General features: G+C 37.1%; 1 protein-coding gene across 4 annotated transcripts in view; it reads right to left on the minus strand.

Annotated features, from left to right (window-relative positions):
• The window catches only part of LOC149542436 (SPX domain-containing membrane protein OsI_17046-like), a 288998-nt gene extending 261541 nt beyond the window's left edge, over window positions 1–27457 (minus strand). Inside the window, exons 1-2 of one of the 4 annotated variants that reach the window (XM_089797380.1) lie at window positions 23271–23501; window positions 23041–23110 (exon numbers count right to left, since the gene is read on the minus strand). The gene's annotated coding sequence lies outside the window, so the exon portion shown is untranslated. Of the gene's footprint in view, window positions 1–23040; window positions 23171–23270; window positions 23523–27394 lie in introns of those variants that run through there. The other 3 variants (XM_089797381.1, XM_089797382.1, XM_089797379.1) reach the window with 3 other exon arrangements.
• Window positions 27458–27742: the final 285 nt, after the last annotated feature.

The raw sequence follows: 27742 nt of genomic DNA on the forward strand, positions 1-27742 counted from the left end.
TCCTTCAGCATGAAAATCTTGTAGGTCAACTATCTAATACAAATGAAGAAATTATGAATCTAAGATCTGAGAATGAAAGTTTGAGAAATGATTTAATCACTGAAAGACAAATCAATGCAAGCTTACAAAGTGATCTAAGATCTGAAAGACAAATCAATGAAAGTTTGGAAAATGACTTGATCACTGAAAAGAAAATCAATGAGAGAATGATGAAATCTCAAGCAGACATGACTCAATTAAATCAGCAAAGTGAGCAAAACTTTCATAGACAAAAGGTAAAGCCGGTCTTGGATATAAGGAAGAAGGTGAATCCTCCAAACAAGGTGCCCAAAGGAATCAAAGACCCACTTACAATCACTGTGGTAAGTTAAGTCATACATCAAAAAAATGTTGGAGTAACGAAAAAGAAAAATTCAATGGCAAATGCTTCAACTGCAATAAGCATGGTCGCAAAACTAATGAATGCAAAGAGAAACCAAAATTTGAAGGCAAATGTCACAAATGCAAGAAACAAGGTCACAAGGCATCTGAATGTAAATCAAAAACATTCAATCTAGCAAAACAAATTATTAAAGCAATATTTGGTTGGGACTACAATACTTGGTGTAGGTGTCACTATTGTGGAGAATATGGACACATTGGGATAAACTGTGCAAGACATCACCTAAGAAAGAAGGATACAACCATAAGATGTTACACATGTACTGAACTTGGTAATATAGCCAAGAATTGCATGAATACTGGAAGAATTGAAGATGAAAAAAAAGCTAAAGCAGATAACATTCGGAAGCAAATGAGACAACAATGGATTCCTAAGTCTACTGAGCAAGACAGTTCAAATGATGGTCATGTCACTCAAGAAATGGGTGACTCCACCATTTCCAATTAGATTTAAGAAGAATCAAGAACTGCATCATCAAGCCATATCTCAAGCAGTTCCAGAGTGAAACAGTGCAAATGATCAATCAGTATTTCAGATTCAAGGACCAAAGAAAAGTTATCATTCACTGTGTTGCATCTACCGAGCAAGGTTGGTTAAAGACCTTACCGAGCTAGGTCAGGAGTATCAAAGATTTTGTTTGAAAACCGAGTTGCAAGGTTTTACCGAATAAATCAATGACAGACTGGCAAGCACTATGTCATCTCATCTACCTTCGTACCGAGCATTAATGACAGTATTTTTGTCAAAAGGGCAAAATTTGATTTCATTCTTCATCGCGATCTCAGAGCTAAAAGATTTCTAGTGAATCCAAAGCAAATTCCAAGCGATTTCAAGTAATTTTCAAGCGGAGAATTTGTTCAAGATTTTCTTATACTTATCGAGCAGCTATGGCATCCGCAAGCACCAGCAGCACCAAGGCAAAAAGAGGTTCAAAAATGTTGGTAAAGGGTACAGAATGGAAAGCGCCCAACTTCAAGATTGTTTCGGCCGTTGCAGAATCACTCAACCCAACCGGAGCTCAATCACAAATACCACCTAAGGTACTTCTTATCAATGATATTCGTACTCATTTCAAATGTTCTATTCAAGAAATCGAAAACCTAGAGATGGACAATGCCCTAGGTGAAATGAGTGTAGATGGCTCTCTAAAACCTGAGTGCAAGCATCTTGAAACCAAAGGCTTGACTCATATCTTGCATTTGCCTAGAAACTTCCAAACCAAATGGATTAGGTATATCTTGAGTCGGGTGCATAATGGACAATTATGGTTAGAGCAGCCAGTGCTAATCACAAAGAAGATGATTCACAAAATCACGGGTCTCCATATGCTCAGTAAAACAAAAGCCACCAAAACCCTAGGTCGGGAGGAGCTACAGAAGCAAACCCTAGCCGAATGGGACAGTAGAGGTTTAAAGGTCAACACTGTATCAGATGTCGAACTAAGATTTGGCATTCATGTAATTGCATATAAATTATACAGTTCCAGTAGATTGAATAGTGTACCTTGTGAAGCTGTGGATTTAGCCCTCAAGATTGTAAAGAAAAACCTTGAATTTGATCTGTCCGAAGTATTTTTGAGATAATTGAATAAAAATATGGATAGTATAAGGACTTCCAAGAATAAACCTTGTAAATTCGGTTCTCTGTTGATCTGTTTATTTTTCTACGCTCAAAAATTCTTTCCATCTAAAGGAACTGTCATATGGAGGAAAGACATTCCAATTTTGTATCAGATAAATGAGTTTGTAGCAAAGATGGGTGAAAATTTTGATAGCATCATGGACAGTTATTTTGAAGATTTCAAGGAGAGAATGAATAACAGGTTCTGGATTCCACCAAAATTAGTTGAAGATTACAGAGATGATGTATGCTTCATGGTTGACTGTGATAAAGTGTACATCCAGGCAATCAGACCCCGAGTTGCATGGGTAAAACCTCTTCCCTATGAGGTAAATATTGATGAAGCCAGAGACATCATAGAAGCACTAGTAAATGAGCTAGTAGACCTAAGGCAACCAATTTTTGGAATCTATAATGAAGCAAAGGCCAGAATTGAGCTTGAAATCAAGCTACCACAGGCCATAAGCAAAGGCAAGAGGAAGATAGCAAAATTGAAAACTGCATCTGGCCCTCTTATGCTAATAGAAGGAAAAGGTGAGGATGAAGGAGATGATGAAGAAGGAGGAGAAGAAGGAAAAGAAGATCAAAAATTTGAAGAAGAACCTCCGAAGAAGAAAGGAAAGGCAATAATTACCAAACCTAAGAAGAAGCCTACTGCAGTATTCACAAGAAGAACCAGAAAAGGTAAGCAGGAACCTATACTGGTTAGGCCTGCACCCACATTTGAAGAAAGGCTTAAACAATTGAAAGACGGAGCAGGCATCACAAATTTCAAGGCATTGAAATTTGAAACAAGAACAGATGCTGAGAACATGCAGATTGAGGCACTGGTACTCAACAAGATGGGTAAATGGAAATACTCCCCGAACCAGCTTGCCTCCCAAATCTCAAACGAACTGTTGGAGAGATTGCAACCGAGATGGGAGTCAGCCACCCAAGCGGTAAAAGACATCTATGAGCAATCTCTGAAGAATCTTCGACCAAGTCTCACTGGAGCAAAAGTAAAGACTGAAATGAAAAACCATGAAGGTAAGATGATGATAAGATTTCACACATGTTTAATTTTGATCAAAGATATTGAGCATGTTGTAAATGATGCTACAAACATGTGGAAAAACATCTATCATCTGCATAAGCCCAGTAAAGACCCAGTGGAAATCAAGGATGATGACAACAGTGACAGTGATAATATTGATGGCACTCCATCCATCACAGTCTCACCAGGAGAGCTGCATGTATTAATGGGAGAAGACAAGGAGGAAGAAGGAATGAAGGAAGAAGTTGAAGAGGAAGATAAGGAGGAAGATGATCCAATAAAAATTGCAGCAGCAGTTATTGCATCCCTTCCTCACTCTCCACCTAAAACTATCACATCATCTAGGTTGGAGTCAGCTTCAGCAGGTTTGATAGCTTCTACAAGTGAGATTGTGAGCACAATTTTCACATCAATTGCTCAATCTTCACCGGCCTCCTCCCAGCTCCAGGTATCTAAAACAGATGTGTCAAGCACTTCATCTACCGAGCTGACTGCTACTTCTTCAACTACCGAGCCAACCTCCTCAGATCCATCATCATCAATCAGAATAACAGTAAGTTCCACAACTTTGTCTTCATCAATTCAAGCCTGTTCTACAATTTTGTCAACATTATTTGTATCTACTTCAAATCCAGTTAGATCAGATACTGCATTACCGAGTGTATCATCATTTTTGGGAAGTATTCCAATTTTTGATCCGATAAATACTCCTATTGGCACTCAATCCTCAATTCAAGTGAGATTGTGAGCACAATTTTCACATCAATTGCTCAATCTTCACCGGCCTCCTCCCAGCTCCAGGTATCTAAAACAGATGTGTCAAGCACTTCATCTACCGAGCTGACTGCTACTTCTTCAACTACCGAGCCAACCTCCTCAGATCCATCATCATCAATCAGAATAACAGTAAGTTCCACAACTTTGTCTTCATCAATTCAAGCCTGTTCTACAATTTTGTCAACATTATTTGTATCTACTTCAAATCCAGTTAGATCAGATACTGCATTACCGAGTGTATCATCATTTTTGGGAAGTATTCCAATTTTTGATCCGATAAATACTCCTATTGGCACTCAATCCTCAATTCAAGTGAGATTGTGAGCACAATTTTCACATCAATTGCTCAATCTTCACCGGCCTCCTCCCAGCTCCAGGTATCTAAAACAGATGTGTCAAGCACTTCATCTACCGAGCTGACTGCTACTTCTTCAACTACCGAGCCAACCTCCTCAGATCCATCATCATCAATCAGAATAACAGTAAGTTCCACAACTTTGTCTTCATCAATTCAAGCCTGTTCTACAATTTTGTCAACATTATTTGTATCTACTTCAAATCCAGTTAGATCAGATACTGCATTACCGAGTGTATCATCATTTTTGGGAAGTATTCCAATTTTTGATCCGATAAATACTCCTATTGGCACTCAATCCTCAAGTCCTATCCCAGTTTTCACTGCTAGTCCTTCCATCTCCACTATTGTGTCTATTCCTAAGGTCAAACCAATCATCACAGAAGTCAAACAAAAGCAACCATTAAGAATTCTGATCACTGGAAAGGAAATTCCTAAAGATATTGACTTAGACACAGAGATAGTGATTCCAAAGATTGACTATGAAAATGCTACCATTGAAGAAATGAGGTATGCTAGTCAACTAATAGAGATGAAGGCTACGCAGAAGCAGTTAAGGTCTGAAAGGGATAAGGAATATAGAATAATTGAAAATGCAAAGAATATAATTACAGATGCTATAGAGGCTGTAAATAAATTCAATGAGGACACCTCTGGTCAAGAAAAATTGATTGAAAAGGCTGAAAGAAAATTTGATAATAAGGTGCTTGAGCACATTGCTCAGCACATTGCAATAAAACAGGTAGAATTGTCCACAATTTTGGTCAATCTTGAAAATTCTTTTAATAATGTAACTTCACTTTTTGCCAAACTTTGTGATGTTACCAAGTACACCAAGGAGATCAAAGAAAAATTGAATAAAATTGATGAGGATATGAAGGTCAATGCCCAAATGCTGCAACTTGACCCCAATTCAAGTTCATCCCATCATCTCAGAATCAGATTTTTGTCAGAAAAGCAGGCAGAATTGTTGAGAGAGGAAGCAAGGATCAGACATACCTTGATTGACATTTAGAATATGATCCTTCCTATCATGGACACAATGCAGAAACACATTGTCTACTCCAAAGCATTGATCCATGACAACAATTTTTCAGTTGCAGATCACATGATTGAACTTTCAGCTGAAGTTCAAATAGCACTCTCCACCTGCACAATTTTGCAAGAAAATTTGGATAAGACTTTGGCTCTTATTCTCAAGGTACATTCTGAGTTTATCTCTCATTTTGGTGTTTCTATGTAAATACATACTGTTTACTTTGGCATTATTGTCAAAAAGAGGGAGATAAAGTACCAAAGAAGAGATAGAGATATATGTAAATAAGAAAGCCGTGTGTGTAAAGATAGAAATATTTGTAAATACTATGTGCATATTGTATGGGGGAGATATATGTAAATCAGTACGTCAAATTTTGCACATAAGTTTTGGCTCATAAGTGTTTTTGTCACTAATGCCAAAGGGGGAGATTGTTGGAATCATTATATATTTGTCATTAGTGCAAAAACATATTCAATTCTGAATGCTTATCTAGCTTATCACTTAGTCTACAATGTATACCGAGCATTCAGTGGTTACCTTAGAAGTTCAGCAGTGTTTACCGAGTGAAAAAGGTAAACAAAGAACTCAGTGTTCACCGATCAAAGCAAGGTAAATGAAGAACTCAGTGTTCACCGAGCAAAGCAAGGTAAATGAAGAACTCAGTGTTCACCGAGCAAAGCAGGTAAACGAAGAAGTTAGTTTCTACCGAGTGACACTATATCTACCGAGTCACCAATGGTTACCGAGTTCCAAGCAGTGTTGTGTGGCTAGTATGAATCGAGCCTCTACTTCTACCGAGTGCATGATGATGCCGAGTAATGTAGTGGATGCCGAGTATCAGAAGGTCACCGAGTCAGCTTGAGGAACCCGAGTTTTCTACTATCTGGCCGACTCAGTAATGTTTTGTTCACTTATGTTTTGGCCGACCTTGCAATTGTAAATAATGGTATGATATATATGTAATGTATAATATCATTTGTAGCATGGTATGATGTGTATGAAAATATAAAGAGAGTGATGTTCGCATGTGAAAAAGGTAATGCTATATTTTGAGAAAAATGAAAGCGAATCAGCAGCAGAATAAAAGGAATACAACAAGGTCAACATAGGAGCAAAAAAGTTATATCTACCACATCAGGTGATCAATACAAAAAGGATCTTATCAACAAACAGTTGTAAGCAAATCCACTACTTCATCCTAACAGGTGAATCAGTTTATAAATCCTTTAACAGGGTAGACTTAACAGTCTTTTTGTAAATCTCCTAACAGAGTGCATACTTTACTGTACGTTTGTAAATCCTCTAACAAGGTGGATCTAGCAGTCCTACTTGCTCCTAACAGCACAGATCATCAGAAGTGATCATTGTAAGCCTTAACAGGCCAACTTTATACTGTAGTATTAAAGTTTTGTGGGCATCATCCTCACCCCAGTTTTACTTTCTATTTGGAAGGTTTCTGGGTCACCAAATCTCTGTGTACATGTGCAATGAATATTTGTTCTTTCACTTATGCAGTAGATTAAATGAATGAATGATGAATGGCTAAAATGCTGAAGTGTTTGAAAGTTTTACAAGTTACTGATTCACCCCTCCCCTCTCAGTAACCTATCTTATCCTGAATATTTCCAACAGTACCAACCACAGTGTGTGAGACAAAACCTCTCCTACCTTAAAGAGAAGGCTCCCTCTTCTCACTGTTCCTTGGATAAACTCAAGGTAAGCAAGAAGTTTAGAGATACTTTTAAAGGGGTGCTACCGATATTCTTTCCTCTTGTTTCAAGAAAGAATCCACTTGCTCACGAAGCAGGTAATGGGCAAGATAGATCTCTTTACCACACTTTTATCTTAAAATTGGAAACAGTGATACCGATAAACTAACACCAATTAACGGGCTGATTGAAAAAATACCGGCTTAGATCTATATCTATTTATTCTATTCTATAAAGGTAAATCTCTATTATTGGGGCACACAGACTTACAAAAGTAGATGATTTCTAAATTCTAAGCCTATAAGCTATTTCAGTTCACAAACACAGCTTTGAAACAAGTTCCTCTTTAAATTTGTACAACAAATCATGGCTATATTTGCACAAAAATGACAGATCTCTCTTGCATATAAAAAAGATGATTATTTACATAAAGGGCACTCCTTTGTATAAGCAAAGGAGAGTAAGAGACAGATGGAGAAAAAGGTGGGAGAAACTCAACCACTTGGACTAAGTCAAACTAAGAAAGAAGATTTATTGGATTACATGACTGAAGGTACATGTAATTGGATTACATGCAAAAGAATTACACACAACCTATCTTCTGAAACGACAAGGCTGAAAACACTTAAAACAAACTTGAAGAAAAAGTTGAAAAATGTTAAATCAATCTTGAAGATTATCAGCAATGGCCTTGTACTTTGGAATACAATCATGAAGCATTGAAGGATTTGGAATTCCCACCTTCTATGCAATTGCATTCACCTTGATTGTCGCAGTGTTACACTTCTTGATGATTTGGTAGTTCACTGTAATAAATTGCCATAGGCGTTTTGCTGAAAACTTGCAGGTTTAGAATTGTTCATCACATGTACTTTGAAATCCTCTGCTTCAAATTCAGCATTGACCCTATTGATGAATTATGAAGTGATGTCTAATTCTATCACTAAATTATTGTCCTCAGTGAGTATCTTGCACCTCATCTGCTTTAGATCATCCATGATGTCAGTTTCCAAAGTATTGCAGCTTCTTGTACCGAGTTTTTATCAGCCTCTCAATAACTTGCGCCTTGTAACCTAAAAGCCCTTGGTATTTATAGAACATCTCTACAAATGGGATGATATCATATGTGACCAAGACATCTAGGCCAGTTTTTGGAATTTTGTTCCATACACTTAGAGCTTCGTCAAAGGTTTTTAGTTCTTGGTTAAAGGAAGAATGCATATCCTCAAGCCTTTCTACAATACCCCTGAGACATTGAAAAAATTTGTGTGACTTTTATGGACTAAGCTCCCTCTATGATAATTTGTTCAAACCAAGCTTTTGTTGCTTCAACTCTCTGATTCACCTATTTTGAATGTGGTGAGGTGAAAACAAATTGTGAAGATTGTTGCGGAATGAAAGGCAAGTATTCTCCAACTTGAGTTGGTTCTTCTTCTCCTAGATTTCATCATTTTGTCTAGACAAGGTAGAAACTGCATCTTGTGCATCATGTTGGTATCCCACCCGTAATTGTCATCCAAGTTCATTTTTTGTGAACTTGTAATCTGAGTGATGAAACTCCTCAGACAGCTTGTCTACCAAAGGTTCTGCTATTTCAGCATACTTGGTTTTCTCATAATCAACTAGGATTCATGAGACAACCTTTGCCTTATGCACTGGAAGTTTGGATTTGTTCCTCTTTGGAAAAAGATCATCTGGTGGTAACTTGATCTTCGTCCTCTTTAGAGTAATATTGCTTAACCATACTAGTAAGCTAAAAACCTTCTTCAGTTGAGACTGGGATGATGGTTATGGCAAACATTGATCATGATTGTATCTTTGTTGTCATAGTGCATGCCTTTGTTTGCACAACTAAGATCATGGGTGTTATTTGTGATGATTCTGACATAAACATTTTGAACTTTGCAGTCAAGGTATCAAGTTGAGAAACTTGTCCTCTGTGAGAGAAAGAAAAGTAGAGAAAGCTTCAAACACATTTTCCATATTTTCACATTGTTTCATTGTAAGAACAAAAGGAGCCACAGAAGAAATAGGCAATGTTGAAGTGTTTACTTCAAAAATAGGAATGGCGGGTGCGAAAATTGTAGAGAAACAATCCGCATGAGTATCTAATATAGACAAGATCGATTCACCTAGGATACATGGTTATTAATTTCTTGGTCATTATGGAGGAGAAAGGACCGCTACTTCTTCCTCATTTGATTCTTGTGCTTTAAAAGAAGTTGGAGAAGAATTTGATGTTGGAATGACAACCTTTCCTCCCCTGAGTTTTGGCTTGAAACCCTTTCCTGGCTCTGAAGTGGACGAATCATCTTTCTTCTTACCCTCAACCTAAGATTTCCTGCCCATAGGACCAAAATGGTTGCAATCTACAGCAACTTTCAATTTAATCCTCTTCAAAACCCTTTCTTTCAGCCATGTGTTTGTGTTCATCAAGATGGCTTGAAATTGGTCAAATATTAAAGTTGATTCCTTATGCTGCCATAAGATTGGGGTAGGAAAAAGCTTTTTAGTTTGATTGTTTTGATATTCTTCGTCTATGATCATGTCGTCATCCTCAACCCCTTCAATATTAGGGACTAAGATGAGATCAATGATCTGTTGTAATGTGAGCTAGCAATAGTCCATTTTGGTCCCATCTATTTCACTCTAAAGATCTATCCAAACATCTTCCATGCGGTGAACATAGGTGAATGCTCTCTTCATTTTGGAGTCCATGCCCCTGTAGTCAAATCTGCCTTGGACTTGAACTACTTCAATGTGATTAGCTGAAGTTAAAATTCCATAGCCTTGGCTTTGTGTACTGTGGTCAATGAATACTTTCCTATCTGAAGAGGATTTGTGGAGGAGATCCCAAATCCCAACCTTTGTTGACTAGTTTGATACACCTACACCGCCATGAGCTATCTTGCCAATTTGATGAGGATAATCTTGTTAGTAAGATACCTCAATAAAGTGTAGGGTTCTACTTCGAAGTATCCAACTCTCAAGTAGGTGAAAGTTGGAAACTGTAAGAAAAGGTACCCGTATTGACTCACCTTTTTCCATGCTTCCTCAAACACCCTCTTTGTTGCCAAATCTTTGTCAAAGTGACACGTGAAATTCCCATAGAAGGCATCCTACTCCCTTTTGTAGTGGTACTTACCTTGTGTAAGAGTGAGTTGCTCATAATAGCTTCAAATTGGAACTAAGGCCCTGACTCCCTTGGTAAAGAAACCTGAAAATGCCTCCATAGTTGCAACAATGTAAACTAGATAAAAATTCATGTGGAATGAGAGACAGCTCTTCACATGAACCAATTATTCACATATTGTTTTACTTATGATATATCCCAAAAGATATGTTCTCTCCTTTCAAGAATCTAGTAGATGAACTTATAGATTCTTTGAGGCCACAAACTCTACTCAAAAGAGTGATCAAGTCATTGACTTCTTGGGAGAAATTAGTCCTATGCATTATTTTAGGCCATCTAGAGAAGTTTTCTCTCTTGTAGATCAATCACTTATCATTAGAGTACATGATGTTATTATGATTGTTGTCACTCCATAGCTGCAAAGATTTCTCTTTGGTCAAATCTATGCACTCTGCACTCTTTGGAACTTTGAAAATCTTTTCTATTACATATGGATGTAGGCTGAGGACAACTTTCTCGTCTACATCTTTGATTGTTCTTGATTAGACATCAAAATATTTTGCATATTTCCATACGAACTCAGGCTCAAGGGCTGCCATGGGAAAGGTAGAGACCAAGTGAACGTTACTTCTCTTGATCCGCAATATGTCTTGCTAGGAGGACGTCTCAATCCTTTGTAAGAAATCCACCATGTCAACATAACTAATTAATGTGTTTGTTATCTCATCAAAGGATGATGAAACCTAAGATGGGGAACTATGTGCTAGTTCCTCATCATACTAGTATTTCATTTTTCCTTTTTCTTTTGAACCTGCAGATTTCTCAGACATGTCTTGAGCTGCAACATGAAAGTTACAAAGGATGAAAACATCATCTAATGGGATTGAATCCATGAAAGCTTTGGGATTTGAGTCACAATGACAGGTCTATGTGGGTAAGTGTTCAAAGTATGACTTAGTTACTTTTTGAACACTTTGGAAGGCTGAAAATGGTTGGAGCAGCTTGTATTTTGGACAATAACAGCAAAAATCGGGTTTTACAAGGTGAATTGCATGTAGGCAAAATATGGCTTTGCTTTGAATGAATAAGAACGCATGTTGGGAGAATATGGGTTAATGTGGATGAGAGTTTTTGTGTTTTTAAAAACATGAGCTTTTCCCAAAATAGGGCTTTTGAGATGCATTTACATATGGTAAAAATTCACTATTTTTATCTTGCAGAAATATGCAATCTGGTTTTAGAAGTCCAATTATGCATTTGGGAAATGTCGAGTTTGAACAAATTTGGAGATGGATTGGATATGGAAGATGAAAATATGGAAGGATATTTGCATTCTTTGGAGGAAAATTCCCACTTTTTCTTCACAAACAAACCAAAACACGAAATCAACAAACACACAAGTACATACAAAAACAAGAAATGAAAATGAAAAACATATCTCTTGCTTTGACTTAATTTGATAATTTTCAGCACTTCACTCTTGTATGCAAATTTGTTTTTGGATGACAAACCTTTGCATTAACAAAGAATGACGGTTTTGAACTTATTTATTAACTTGGAACCTATGTTCCCCCAAGTTTCCGGGACAGGGACAGCAGGACGGGTTTCTGGGTCAGCAAAATTTTTTGCCAATATTGGGGATGGGGGGGACTAAAAATGGGGACCGCTATATATATAGGGAAAATCCAAAAATATGAAATATATAGGGAAATTTGCATATATACATTACATTCATATAAAGAAATGGATAAAACATGTCATTTAAACATCATGGAACCTTAACATACAACATTTCAATAATCAAACTCAATGCTCAATATGCTATAATGCATTCATAATTTGGAATTATTGTCAATGTGCATGTAGTATTAAAATAATAACATAAAAATTTGAAATATACCCAAGAACATAATTTAGAATTCATTTTTAATAGCAACATGAACAATAACCCACCTTCCAAATTAAAACACACGACTATCATTTAATTCTGAAACTACACTTCCAATTCATTGTAAGCCAACTGATATTAATACATAAAGGTCCTCTATACAGTTTTGATCATGATATAGATTTGTCACAGTAAGACGGTATCTTGATGCAACTTCCGATATTCACCATACTTTCCACAAAGGACCTAGATCAACCCAAAACCAACCTAGCACTCGTGTATTCCTAGAAAACGGCACAAGGATGCATGTTCTAGGTCTATAATGCACTTTTCAGACTCCCAACACCTTGCAAACAGTCTGCTATATAATTATAAGCGTGTAGTGTGACTATAACAGCAATATTAATTCCATGATTCTTAACATAATGTTGTTAAATACTAATTAGAAAGGCCTAGATAGCGAGAATTAACTATTAAACAATAATAAGCATGTTAGGGTGAACTTGGAAGGAGGGGGCCACTTTAAAGTGTTGACGTTGTCTATAAAATTGGGGACGCCCAATCATTCGGGGACTTCCGAGGTATCCCCAACCGTCCCTAGGATGTACGGACATCCACACAAAAAATTCCTTAAGTCCACAAGTTTCCAGGAAGTTTCCTAGGAATTTTCAAAAAAGGGGGATTGGGGGGCAAAGGGAGACATCCCACACCCGTCCCCCCATCCACAGGACGTCCCCATTTCTGAAACTTGTCCTTTTTGGGCAGGGACATGTCCACAGGGAACGCTGCGTGGAACAAAAATCTAGGGCTGCAACTAAACAAATGGAAAACAATGAGAAAAAGAATGCAACAAATAAGTAAAATGATCAAAAAAGAAAACAAAACCCAAATCTTTATGAAATCTTGTTAAGTATGTAAATTTGTTTAATTAATATTTAGTTGTGTAGTTTTCCAGTCAACCTTGTTGACTTATGTTCCATTAGTGGTTCACAGAAACCCATTTGTTAGTAGCATGAATTGTCCACTTAGTACTCACTGCATCCAGGTGATGCTTACAATGGTTAGGTATTGGGACTTTAGCAGTTCAACCATCTAACACTACTTTGGATCAAGAATTTCTAACCATGGAGTTACTCTAATATTAGGCAAACCTACTTGTAAATCATTACACAAACACCATGCCTTAAAAAATATATTAGAGAGACCCTCAGCTCATTCATTTTCAAGTAGGTAATTGCTCATAGTGTGTCAACTACTATGATGTTTATTAGTATGTAAATTTGTAATTTTTCATTTATTCTCTTGATCCATATTTCACAAGTAATGGTTTAAAAGACCTTGTCTCTCATGACTATGAATGATCCACTTGCCTCTAGTTGCACTTAGGTGTTGCTCACAAGAGTGACACATATGGAGCACTTGAGAGGTCAATATAATGATGCATTTTGAATTTGCATGTGTAGTTTAAATATTGACTATTGGCCTATTTCAAACATTGGGTATGAAAAGCAACAAAGCATTTTGATTTATCAGTTGATATTTGACATTTGGTAATGAATCATGGATTGTAAATATTTTTTGAGTTAAATTTTGTTTATTCTATGCATATGAACTAATTTATATATTTATCTATATTTTATTTTTTGGTACAAAAGCACCCATGACACTCTGAATCCGAGTTAAAAGAAGACATATTGGCCGTACAATAAATATGGGATAATCTTCATATCAAAATGCCTATCAAGGAAAGAAACTTTCCTAATAAATGTGGGACAATGGCTTTGACATAAAAAATAGGATGCTATAGTTGCCTTGTGCAAGAAAGCACAAAATTATGTGCAGTCCAGGTCAAAAGAGGTATGCATCCCTCAAACCAAATTGGTTTTGTAGCCAAAATATATGCTTTGATTTATCTAACATGACATGAATTACGCATTGCTTTTTATTTTTAACTCAACCCATAGAATCAAAACAGAAACCTCTCATCCATGAAGATCTTTACATTAATGATTTACAAGGTTAATGATTTGCAATGTATATGGCAGTTGGTAGCCAAATTGCATAGAAAATATTCTAGTATTAAAAAGATCTACATCAATATAATGTGTTTCTATACATGGAACCCAAAGATTAAGATATGCTCTGTGAGGCATTATAACTAAAATAAAAGCTAAAGGTGAATTTTTGAATAATATTAATCATGCCAAAGGTGATTTTGTAATGTTCCCATTATAAAATTAAAAAACTAATCAAACTTTTGTACCGGGCCGATTGATTTAATATATCTCGGACCCATTTTTACTTTGGTTTCCATAGTTTGTGTCATCGTCGCCTATCTTTGTACACCCTCGGAAAGTTTCCCGACGGGTATTTAAGCACGGCTTGTAGGTTGTAGTCGGTATGCTTTTGGATTAATTTCTTTGTACTGCAAATTCCTGTTGGAGCTCAGGATTGTTTGCCATTTCAGAAGTGAAAGATCTTCCCTATTTGCCTTGTGCGGTTTTACTGGGATTCAGCGCTCACCCTATTCCGTTGTTGCATGTAATACTTCACTTAGATCCAGCAAATCGGAGCATTATCTTCTGGCAATTATTATTCGCATCAAATCTCTATTATTGTGTGGTTTTCATCAGGATCTATTGTGTTTGTGTATGAACAAGGGTGTATTCCATTTTGGTTCCCCATACCTATCCGTGTGGCCTCCTATCATTTTCCGTACTATTCATATCTTGACCGTACAACCCTCATCCCTCTGCCATCCACATCATTTAACTTTGCATTGTACAGCTTATGCCCTTTTTGCCACTGTACGGCCTTTTTCCTCACCCCTTACCTTCTTTACTCCCTCCCCTTTCACCCACCATACGGCTTGCTATACGGCCACCTTGGTCTATCCCACCGTATGACTATCCCTTCACCGTACAGCCCTCTCTTGACACTGTATGGCCAAGTATTCCTCCCGTACAATCACTTCTCCATCAGGTGACATAGACTAGACTATTGTACGGCCTTCCTGGCATCCGTACGACCTCTTTTGCATCCTGTACGGCCTCCTGTGGCCATACGTACGGACTTTCCTAAGCAGATTTGTATCCATATCGTTCATCATGTGTACTCTTCCGCACAAGTAAACCATTTCATCCATTCGTCTGATCCTAAAAGAGGACTAGAATATAATAGTGGTATTAGAGCGCTTCAATCTTGCCAGTCTGTGGACAATGAATGAGAGTTTATAGCCAGAAGAGAAGAAGGACACATTCCATTGATCGAATGGCTGCCGAACCGGAACCGACCGATGCCGAACTTGTGGTACTACTGAGGGAACTCGCCAGGAATCAGGCATAGATCACTGATACACAGTGACTCATGGAAGAAACTCTCAAGAAGTTGGCGGACAACAAAATATCCAAAGAACAAAATGGTCATAACGCGGACTCGGTGTTGGGTAAATCAAACCCTCAGCCAGCACACTCTCGACCTTCCGTGCCAACTTTTCCACCATGGACGGAGGCACAACATGGAGGGAGACAACCAACCTTCAAAGAGATGCAAGAACAACTGAGAGAAGACTAGAAGAATGCAAATCTTGAAGAAGATATATCCTACAAAGATTACGCGGATCTGAGAATGAGATATTCAGGAGGTGGAAACAGAGGATACTTTAACGATGATCTTAGAAGAAAGTTGAGTAAGGTAAATCTGTCCATTCCATATCTGCACAAGCGTGGGTAATGAAAGTCAATACCTACTTCTAGCTGAATCCTATGCCAGAAGAAGAAGCAATCAAATTTGCCGTACTACACTTGGAGGGAGTTGCGCATGAATGGTGGCACCACGGCACCATCACATTAGGGCATGATCAAATAAATACTTATCCAAAATTCATGAAGAGATTGATAGAACGATTTGATGGGAAAGATCCGGAGCTTAATTTCAAAGATTGGCACAATTGAGACAAATTGGATCAGTCGATTAGTTCATTGCAGAATTTCAGAAACTCTCTGTTTTGGTCATGGACATTTCCGAAAGAAGACGGGTAGTGCTCTTCATGGACGGACTGACAGAACCTCTGAAAGGTTGGGTAAAAGGGTTCAATCCTACCATCCTGTTGGAAGCAATCAATAAAGCACGGAGTATAGCATTGTCATCGGCATCATCCTCTCGAAGTTACATTCTAAACCATTGACGTTTCCAAGGGACAAACCTCCGCCCAAGAAGCCAACGTTGGATGAAGCTACCAAACAAGAATTCTGAAGGAAGAAATTGTGTTTCAATTGCAAGGGACCTTGGGAGCCTGGCCACCAATGCCTCGGAAAGGGGAAGATCCATTACATTGAGGTCGTGTTCGATGATGAGGATGAATAGGAAGAAATGCCGGCCGAAGATAACCAACCCCACAATGACACCAACATCAATTTAAACCATACGGAGAGAATTGCCGCTTTGGTACAATGCGAAGGAACCGTTGCCTTGGCCGGCACCCTACAGTGCACATTTTTTCGTATACAAGGTACCCTTCAAGGACAAAGGGTTACAGTGATGTTGGATAGCAGAGCTACTCTAAATTTCATAAACTCATCCTTGGTAAAACAAAGAAGTCTACCTACGGAGGCGCACGCAGGCTTTTAGGTCAAGGTCGCCAAAGGGACTTTCCTGCCCTACACACACGTTGTTCCTCAGCTGAGTATTACAATGGCAAATCACACGATGACTAAGGACTTCTTCATAGTGGACCTGGTTGACATGGAAGTTATTCTTGGCATACAGTGGATGGAGACCCTTGATGAATACACTCAAAGTTTCAAATGGACAGACTTCACTTTTGTTGTTGACGGAAAGAAGGTTGTCCTCCAAGGAATGGCAAACGAAGGTCCAAAGGAAGTGCTTGCACATTGAATGGAGGCAATTTTTTGGCACGATGATGTTGTGTGGGCTACGCATTGTTTTAACTCGGCAAAACCTATAAAGGGGCGTCAAACACCTCCACAGGATGATGAACTTCAAGATGTTGTAAATAGACATGATAAAGTTTTCATGGATATTCCTCCTGGCATACCACCTCATCGGGGGTTTGAACACACTATCAAGTTGGAATCAGGAGCAAAGTCAGTCATAACCATACCGTACTGCCACTCCAAGAAATTCAAAGATGAGATCGAAAGGACAATTCAAAAATTGCTAGAGAAAGGATGGAATCATCCCAGTTCTAGCCCATTCGCATCATCTATGGTATTGATCAAAAAGAAGGACGGGATGATGCGCATGTGCGTGGACTACCACGTGTTGAACAAAAAAACAATAAAGAATAGATATCTCATTCCAAGGATAGATGAGTTGCTGGATGAATTACATGGCGTGGTCTATTTTTCAAAAATAGATCTTCGTTCTGGGTACCATGAGATTTGCATGAGGGAAGATGTGCAAAAGACTGCTTTCCGTTGTCACTACGGACATTATGAGTTTCTAGTCATGTCATTCAGATTGACCAATGCACCTGCTACATTTCAATCATGCATGAACCGCATCTTCAACAAGCAATTGCGTAAGTATTTATTGGTATTCTTTGATGATCTTATTTATAGCAAGACATGGAAGGAGCACTTGAAGCATCTGAATGAAGTTTTAGGTATCATAGAGGAACAGTCCTTATTTGCCAAGCAGTCCAAATGTGAATTTGGTATGACAGAAATATTGTACTTGGGGCATGTTGTCAGTAAATATGGAGTTCAAGTGCATCAGGAGAAGATTTAGGCTATCCTTGACTAGCCTACCCCAAAATCACTCACGGATTTGCGAGGATTTTTCGGACTGTACAGTTACTACAAGAGGTTCATTAAAGGATTCTCTCAGCTCAGTGCACCCTTAACGGATCTAACAAAGAAGGGGTCTTTCCAGTGGAATGAGAAGGCACAACTCACCTTTGATAAGCTGAAGGAGGCCACGAGCACTTGTCCCGTACTTGCACTACTTGATTTCACTCGACCATTCATTTTGGAGTGTGACGCATCCAAGGAAGGCATTGGAGCGGTATTGATGCAAGATAAACACCCCATCACTTATGAGAGCAGGAAACTTACGCCAATAGAACATCTATATTCCATCTACGACAAAATAATGTTGGCCATCATTCATGCATTAACGAAGTTCCGACAATATCCAGTGGGTGTCAAGTTTGTCGTCTGTACAGATCACAATAGTCTGAGATATTTTTTGGAGCAACGAAACTTGAACGAACGGCAACAAAAATGGGTAAGCAAGGTACAAGCTTTTGATTTTGACATTGAATATGTGAAAGGGAAAAACAATGTGGCTGCGGATGCCTTGTCCTAGAAACCCACCATCTGCTCACTAGACCAAATTTCCACTGACTGGAAGGCACATCTATTAGTGGAATATTCCAAAAATACATTTGGCTGTGAAATAATGGATGGCCACACCCACTATGATCAGTACAAAGTGGTGGATGATATCATCTATTATAAAATCCGGATATATTTGGTGCCAAAATCCAAACTAAAGAGAAAATCTTGAAGGAAGTACACGACTCAGCCCTAGCTGGACACCCGAGTTTCCTCAAAACTTACAGAAGTCTTCGGGAGAGGTTTTCATGGAAAGGACTTAAAGGGGATGTGTTGCAGTATGTAAGAGAGTGTACGGTCTACCAGCAGAACAAGTCCGAACATACTCTACCTGTTGGGCTGCTACAACCTTTGCCAATTCCCGAACGTAAGTGGGAAAGTATATCGATGGATTTCATAATAGGACTTCCCAAGGTGAACAGAAAGGATTTTATTTTCATGGTGGTTGACAGATTGACAAAGTATGCACATTTCTTCGCCATCCCCTCTAACCTTCAGGCCGTACAAGTTGTCGATCTATTCTTTAGAGAAGTCTTTCGTCTGCATGGGTTACCCTGAAACATCGTCAGTGATCGGGATGGACAATTCCTCAGTATCTTCTGGACAGAACTATTTCCGATGGCAGGGACAGAACTATCACCAAGTACAAGTTAGCACCCGTAGACAGACGGACAAACAGAGATTGTGAACAAATGGCTCGAAGGCTACCTTCGAAACTACGTTTTGGCACAATAGCGAGCATGGGTAAAATGGATCCATCTAGGCGAATACTGCTACAATGCCACATACCACATGTCCATCGGAATGGCACCCTTCAAAGCTTTGTACAGGTATGAACCCCTTTCCTTCATCGACACAATCGCGCACCAAGGGCGAGGGACTAGCTTCAGGAGGGACAAGACATTCTGAGATGCTTTAAGGAAAATCTACAGAGGTCACAAAATCAACAGAAGATGTACGCCGACAAACACAGAATAGAGAGAAGTTTCGAAGTGGGGGATTTGGTCTATCTCCAGTTCCAGCCATATCAACAATCCTCGCTGAAGGAAAAGGGAAAGGAGAAACTAAAACCTCAATTCTATGGCCCCTATCGTGTAACTCGCCGCATTGGTGAAGTTGGTTATGAGCTAGAACTTCCGGAGGGTAGCCGTATTCATAATGTCTTCCATGTCTCTTGTTTGAAAAAAGTCGTAGGGCAAAATGTCACAGTTGCTACCAACCTTCCGCCGCTCAATGAAGAAGGAAAACTCATTTTGGAACCTGTTGAGATCCTCGAAGTACATGAGAGGGCCCTACAAAACCACACTGTGAAGGAATACTTGGTACACTAGCAACACCTGCTGTTGGACGACATGATGTGGGAGGGCGAGCACATTCTCCAACACCCAGTGTTGCATTTGCTTGAGGACAAGCAAAATTTGGGATGGGATGACTATAATGTTTCTGTTATAAAAAATTTTTTTAAAAAATCAAACTTTTGTAATGGGCCGATTGATTTAATATATCTCGGACCCATTTTTACTTTTGTTTTCGTAGTTTGTGTCGTCGTCGGCTATCTTTGTACACCCTCGGAAAGTTTCCCAACGGGTATTTAAGCACAACTTGTAGGTTGTAGTCGGTATGCTTTTGGATTAATTTCTCTGTATTGCGAATTCCTGTTGGAGTTCGGAATTGTTCACCATTTCGGAAGTGAAAGATCTTCCCTATTTGGCTCGTGTAGTTTCGGTGGGATTCAGTCCTCACTGTATTCCGTTGTTGCATGTAATACTTCACTCGGATCTGGCAAATCGGAGCATTATCTTCTGGCAATTATTAATCACATCAAATCTCTATTATTGTGTGGTTTTCATCAAGATCTATTATGTTTGTGTATGAACAAGGGTGTATTCCGTTTTGGTTCCCAATACCTATCCATGTGGCTTCCTATCATTCTTCGTACTACTCATACTTTGACCATATGGCCCTAATCCCTCCGCCATCCATATCATTTAACTCTGCATTGTACGGCTTATGCCCTTTTTACCACTATACGGCCTTTTTCCTCACCCCTTACCTTCTTTACTCCCTCCCCTTTCACCCACCATATGGCTTGTTGTACGGCCACCTTGGTCTGTCCCATCGTACGGCCATCCCTTCCACCGTATGACCCTCTCTTGACACTGTAGAGCCAAGTATTCCTCCCATACAGTCACTTCTCCATTGGGTGACATAGACTAGACTGTCGTACGACCTTCCTAGCATCCATACGACCTCTTTTGCATCCCGTACGGCCTCTTGTGGCCATCCATACAGGCTTTCCTAAGCAGATTTGTATCCATATCGTTCATCATCCATACTCTTCCCCACAAGTAAACCATTTCATCCATTCATCTGATCCTAAAAGAGGACAAGAACATTACAGATTTGATATAATACTTTAGATAAAGCTAAAATATAAGTTATCTACTTCAAGCAACCCACCTAGCCATAAGTCTTGAATCACAAATTGGCCTACTTAACTGCCAATAGTGTGCCTCCTCTCATTCTCTAAATTATTTGACTAATGGCCTCTCCTTCTTATATCCTCCTCCTAAATGGCAAAGTCATTCCTTGGTTTGATCTTGATCTTTTGCTGCCCAAAATTTCGTAGCTAACCAAGTATGCAGTGAAACAAGAAAGGTTTGAGGGACCAATCAAGAAGACAAATATGAAGATAGGCAACCCAAATTTGGAAATTTGATTCACATAGATGGCCGACCAGATTATGATGGCAGATGTGTATCGTTACTTCTTTGGTGGTTGTATTGAGGAAAGTTTTGAGGATTTTCATTAAGTTTGTTTCAGTTGGTGTGCAAGCACTAATAACTAGTTGTAAGCATAGTAACGAGAATTGCCCAAAAATCGCATGAATTGCCAGTTTGGCAATTTGATTTGGGCTTCCCGATTGTTTTTTAATCATTGAACCAATTAGGCAATTTCATCACTATGAATCATGGATTCAGCGATTCATACAAAAAATCGCCTGCATGAATCACAAAAAATCAGCCCACTCAACTTGATAAAAAGTCAAGTCAATTTTTTTTAAAAACACATCTTTTTTTAGTGATTTTTTTGCCTTTCCTCTTTGTTTTAACCCTAAAGGGCCGAGCTTGAGGATGATGCTAGAGCCTTGTTTTTTCATTTTGTTTACAGGCACTGATAGACATACGTTTCATGGATCTTCATCTTACATACATTTATGATTTGATGTCTTATTGATCTTCATCTTACATACATTCTATGATTTGACTCATTGTGATTCTATGATTTCTATTTACTTCAGCTGCAATTTACATTTTACGTGTAACGTATGTGATGGATTTATCATTTATGTTCCTTGTTTATGTATGTTGGTTTCTTTTTGATGATGTTATAGTGTGTTTAAGTTATATTCAATAAAGGGTGCATGAAAAAAGTTTTAAATTGTTAAAATCTCTAAATTTCAAAGGTTTTTTTAAATTTGCTAATTCAATTCCAATTCATGGCCAATTCATGATTTGATTCGGCCTTTCCGATTTCGATCCGATTGCAATTCTCGTTACTTTGGTTGTGAGTATTATAATGGTAGCACTATTGAGCCATCTATTGTAATTTGTGGATTGCTGGGCTGGGTACATGCAATTTTAACTGTGAACTAAAAAGCATGTGTTAAATGGCTATATGCTTCCAACTTTTTGTATGTCAATATAGCAAGCAAAATGACTTGAGTTTTTCATTTCGCGTTGTATCTTCTTGACAGGTTCCAAAGCTCATGAGCAGAATAAGCCTTGGCAATCTACTTACCCTTTGTGTGTGTCACCAGTTAATTGGAATCTTCAAATACAAGGGATTTGATTCCCGCAATTAAATTACACTAACATAGCTCCTTTTCCTCTACAAATTAACCTTACAAGCAACTTACTTGAAGTAGCTTTTTAAACTTTTACCTCCCTAACAGCTTCTAATGCTCATATGAGCAGACCTAGCCTTGCCAATTCACCTACACCATGTGCGTATGAGCAGTCCTGTTTTTAATTCGCTCCCTATTCCTGTTCCAACCAACATTTTCCCAAGATTACTAGAGGCAGCTACTTGCTACCAATTGAAGAAATATATCCCTTGCCAAACGGACGGTAAAAGGAAACCTTACAAGATTACCGAATATATACAACGGGCTAAGATAAATCCAATTTAAGTTTGAGTGAAACATTATTTCATTTTCCTTCATTAAATATGATGAATTCTTCTCTCATCCAGACACGTTTAATAGTCGTGAACCTCCTCTTCAAAAAAATTATTTTTAGTTGACATTAATTTTCCACAAATTATTAGATTGAGATCAAAATTCTCATTTATTCAGTGTATGCTTTTCTCGCTTAAGCTTTAGCCTACATTGAGCCTATAAATCTTCCGACTAAGCCAAAAGTTGCTAATTCTGGAGTGTGAAATTTTAAAAAGACAGAAACCTTCGTTTTTCTGCTCCTCGCATATATAAGCCAACTGCTACGATGTTTCTGACAACATCGCGCCCCTAGCAAATGTACGATTCAAGTAAACCGAAAATAACAAATGTTAGTTTAGTTTAACTAATGCTTCATTCATAAACAGAAACCTTGTCTCCTGAAAGTATCTTCAAACTCTTTTGCAAAAAGAAAGAGAGAGAGATAGATTAAAAGTCTTCCTACCCGAAAAAGATGAATGCAGAAACTAAGTTGCACTTCGAAAAACAATCGTCTGCTTCCAGAAAATATATGACTAGTCAAAAGAAAAATGAGATTCAAATTTACTGGTTGGTAACTTCGCACATTTTAGACTCTGTATCGGCGAAAAAAACTATTTTTAGCTAAAAACTAATGTATATTCACAGTAGTTTTAATAGAATTGCACTTCACAAGAAAATCCAAACATTTCGTACCTGCGAAATTCAAGGTCGAAACACTTTTTAAAAGTCCCGCAGTTGAATCTTTACGAGACCAAAAGACGGAGCAGAATTTATGCATTCAACAAAATTTTCTGGAAAATGGAATTATGTTCCCACCCGGCAACTGATTCGCATCCTGCAATCTTACGCAGCAGGGTTTGCGGGCCCGGAGTATCTTTCCATCTAATCAAACCGCCTCTTACAAAGTGATACGTAAAATACAATGATTTACAATGTTAGATCTATATAATTTAAAATCTTTCCAATTTGTGCTATATACGACAACGAAGACGGGATTCACCGGTATCCCGGTTATAACAGTCAATCGCAGGGTAGATTGCTTCAATGATATCTTCAAATGCCAGGTAAGCAACCGGTTACTGACATGTTTATGGACACGTGGGTATGTGTAACTCTCTATTCAGTTATTGAGACGCCTCTCTTTCATCTTTTATCTCTATCCCCCGTTTCAAATTTGTTTACGAGTATGCGTATCTGATATGGTCGATCATACAGAGCGTGATTGTATTAATCTCTCGACAACGCAAGGGAATTATTTTATGATTCGATTATATTATATTTTAGTCTAGTCTTATCATCGGAGGGGAGAATTTTGTCAATGGAGTGTACGCCAGATGGCGCTCAAAGCGAAATGATTGTATTTGAGTCAAGACCAAATTGATATAATATGTTGCAAACTTACGAACTAATCTCATCTCATGAGACGACACTAATTTTAATTTTTTTAATTATAAATTAAGCTAGAAGGGAGAATTAGTCTCTGGTCTAATCAAGTTTAACGTGCTCGGGATGACATGACTGCATTTGACCAAATTAATATAATAATTGGCAAACTTAAAAGGAATTTATTGACGTCAAGTTAATTTTTTACTATTAACTAATCAGATTTTACATCAAGGATGTAAAGCTATCATAATCATTGTGTAAAACTAAAAACCATAGATGTTGATTAATAGATTATCATTATGTTGTCATGTAACCTATAATTAATCCGTAACTTTTCGTTGGAAAGTGGCACGTGTAAGGCTTCCATTGCACCCTAACCTATATAAAAATAGTTGGTATGGTAGTTAATCGGAAATTTTGCAAAAAGTAGTAGTAAAGGCTGTAAAGCAATATAAAATGGTAGTTTATAGGTTTTATGAGTAAGTTAGGATTAAAATAAAAAATATTTAAAAAGGTTATATTTTCTAAATTATATAGTAATAAGAAATTAAAAGTGAATAAATGAACTAAGTAAGGAGGGCAAGAAATTTTGCTAGTTCGAGAAGGGAAGAGATTTAGTAGTTGTTCAGGTTTATTTCGTGTAATTAGATTTCCTAAATTTAAGTTGCATTATGTCAAATTTTTCAATGTATTTCTATAGATGACTCAAGAACTTAAAGCTAAGGTTTCATCATTTAGACATTTATGAATCTCTTTGTCGAGGTCGTAGAGTGTGAAACACTCCCCTGATACCCATTATGTTCACCCCCTAATAGCTGATCACCAAAAAAAATACCGATCAAGAAAGTTTTAAATGATCAATTATTAGTACATGTGTGATTGGCTATTAGTACATGTGTTATCATTTTTGGGGGCTTTTTAAAAGTGGTAATTGGTGTCACGACACCCTCACGATCATTGGACACTCACGGGCTAGTGGGTCTTTTCCCATAGTAAAGTAATCTTAAATACAAATGATCTCATTCTAGATGAAAAGAAACTTACGTTGAAAAAGTCTCTATTGAGTTTGTATATATGGCATAAGTAATATTTTATATGTGAAGTTTAGGGCAATAGTTAATATGTCAAATATAAAATAGAAGTAGATGGAACAAATTCAAACACATTTAATCATATACAATTTCAAAGTAAAAACTTTACATCCATACAAAGATAATAAAATATTTATTTCATTGATAATGGGTGAAAAGTTCTCTAAAAAGATTTAAAATTTAGAGTTGTAATTGATTCAAAATAGTACTAAAAGAAGAGATAAGCAAAAGAAATATGTGGACAAAGCAAAACAAGTGATTATTGTGAAAGAATGACCACGCATTTTTTGAAGACAAAGTAATTTTTTTTAAGTGATAGTATCAAAGAATTCAATCCCACACTAGACTATAATACTTAGCTCACATCACTTTAAATATGAGACTCACAAATGAAAAATATCCAAGGAAATAAGATATGAGAATATATGTATTTATAAAAAACAAATGGGGAAATTAAAAGGCATTATATCATAAAATGCAAAACATATATAAGGTTCATGTCAATATAAAGATTATTTAGAAAATAAATAACTTCATGGTGGAAATTCCATGATAAGTGTGTTTGAGTTGTAGAATTGGAATTTCACCCAACTTAAGAATATTTTACCATGTGTAGACCATCTAAGATTGAATGAGTGCTAAGTGAACCAATAACTCTCAAGCCAGATGGGTTCCTTGCACCACTACAAAATGAATCATTAAGTTTGACTAAAGTCCTACATAATTGAATCTTAATGTTAGTACCATACCCCACACACAACAAAAAGTACTTCCTACTTATCGACTTTATTTACTTTCTGAAAAATAAAATTTAAACAAAAGCTTCGAGGTAAATTTCAAATCACTATAACTACTACTTGGTACTATCATTGAATCATAGAACTACTTAGTATTCCTTAATTACCAAAATTTTATCTCATGGACTCTGATCTTTCCTATTATTGTATCATTTTGGTAGTGTAGGAAAGACTAAAACACTAAGTGAACCAATAATTCTCAAGTGAGATAGAATAATTAAACCACATAAAATGCAAATCATAAATAAGATACATGTCAATATAAAAAGTATTTAAAAAATAAATAATTTCATGGTGGAAATGTCATGATAAGTGTGTTAGTTGTAGTATTGGAATTTCAGCCAACTCAAGAAATCCTATTATTTACCATGTGTAGATCATCTAAGATTGAATTAGTGCTAAGTGAACCAATAATTCTCAAGCCAGATGGGTTAATACGAATCATAAAGTTTGACTAAAGTCCTGCATAATTGAATCTTAATCTTATTACTATACCCCACACACAACAAAAAGTACTTCCTACTTATCAACTTTATTTACTTTCGAAAAAAAAAAATTAAACAAAAGCTTCGGTGTGAATTTCAAATCACTATAACAACTACTTAGTACTATTATTGAATCACAAACCTACTTAGTATTCCTTAATTACCAAAATTTTATCTCATGGAATCCTATCTTTCCTATCAATGTATCGTTTTGGTAGTGTAGGAAATACTAAAACACTAAGTGAACCAATTGTTCTCAAATGAAATAGATTCATTGAACCACTACAATATGAATCAATAAATTTGACTAAAACATTACATAATTAAATCTTAATATTAATATCATATTCCTCACACAAAAAATTTTAAAAATAAATTAAACAAAACCTTCTACACTAAATTTGAAATCCCAATAACAACTATATAAAGTATCGTTGTCGAGCCATATTTAATACTTCTTAACTATCAAATTTTAATCTAATTGAAAACTCTTGACTCTCCTAATTATGTACAAAAGACTTTAGAAATGGACAAAAGGCTACACAATCAGAAGTCAGAATCAAAAGCTTAACCTTCACTTGTTTACGCTCTTCCTATGCAACCTTTTTGCTGAATCAACAAGATAACCTTAACCAACAATTTTAGCTGCTGGTTTTTGCTATCCAACTGGTTACTAATCTAATGGGTCCACTCCCAGTTTCTTATTCAGATTTATAACAGAAGATTTGAAAGAAAATTATAACTATAAGTCTTATCTTCAACCTAAATTTTCATAATAAAAATGATTCATTAATATATGTATTCGCTGCTTCATCAATGTCATAAATATCATTCATTCACTGTTTCATCAACATCAACGAATTATTTTCAATTGCTTAATATGCTGAGCCACCAAAATATATTCCTCTCTTCATTTCATCGAAGCAGGGCGATTCTCAAACAAACAATTTATGAATTCTTGAGAAAGAATATAATCAGTAGTTTAGTGGCTCAAAAGACTTTCAATGAGAAATTCGTTTAGAAAAAATACCAGATAAAAAAAGAGTTGGATTCCCTACCTGGAAATGTCGTAGTGAAAAGGTTTCTTGAAGGTCTTGCGTTCGATCCTCGCTGCAACTGCAATAATGTATCAATTTTCAACCTTTGAACGGGTTAAATTTTCGGACCTGTCAACGTCATTGCCATTCCGACAATTTTTCCAGATGGGTTTGCGGGCCCAGACATCTAATGAATCTATAAGTATTTAATAATATACAACTATCACATATCTAATGAATCCGTAAAGGATTTAGTATACAACAATGATTGATGTTATGCATGTGTCATTAGTATACAACAATGATTGATGTTTTGCATGTGCCACGACTCTCCAGATTAGACAACTGAGGTTATCGGGCAATAAGCTG

The sequence above is a fragment of the Cupressus sempervirens genome, chromosome 8 (genome assembly GCF_028749045.1).
Source record: "Cupressus sempervirens isolate cs-2001-9-10 chromosome 8, ASM2874904v1, whole genome shotgun sequence".
NCBI lineage: Eukaryota > Viridiplantae > Streptophyta > Pinopsida > Cupressales > Cupressaceae > Cupressus > Cupressus sempervirens.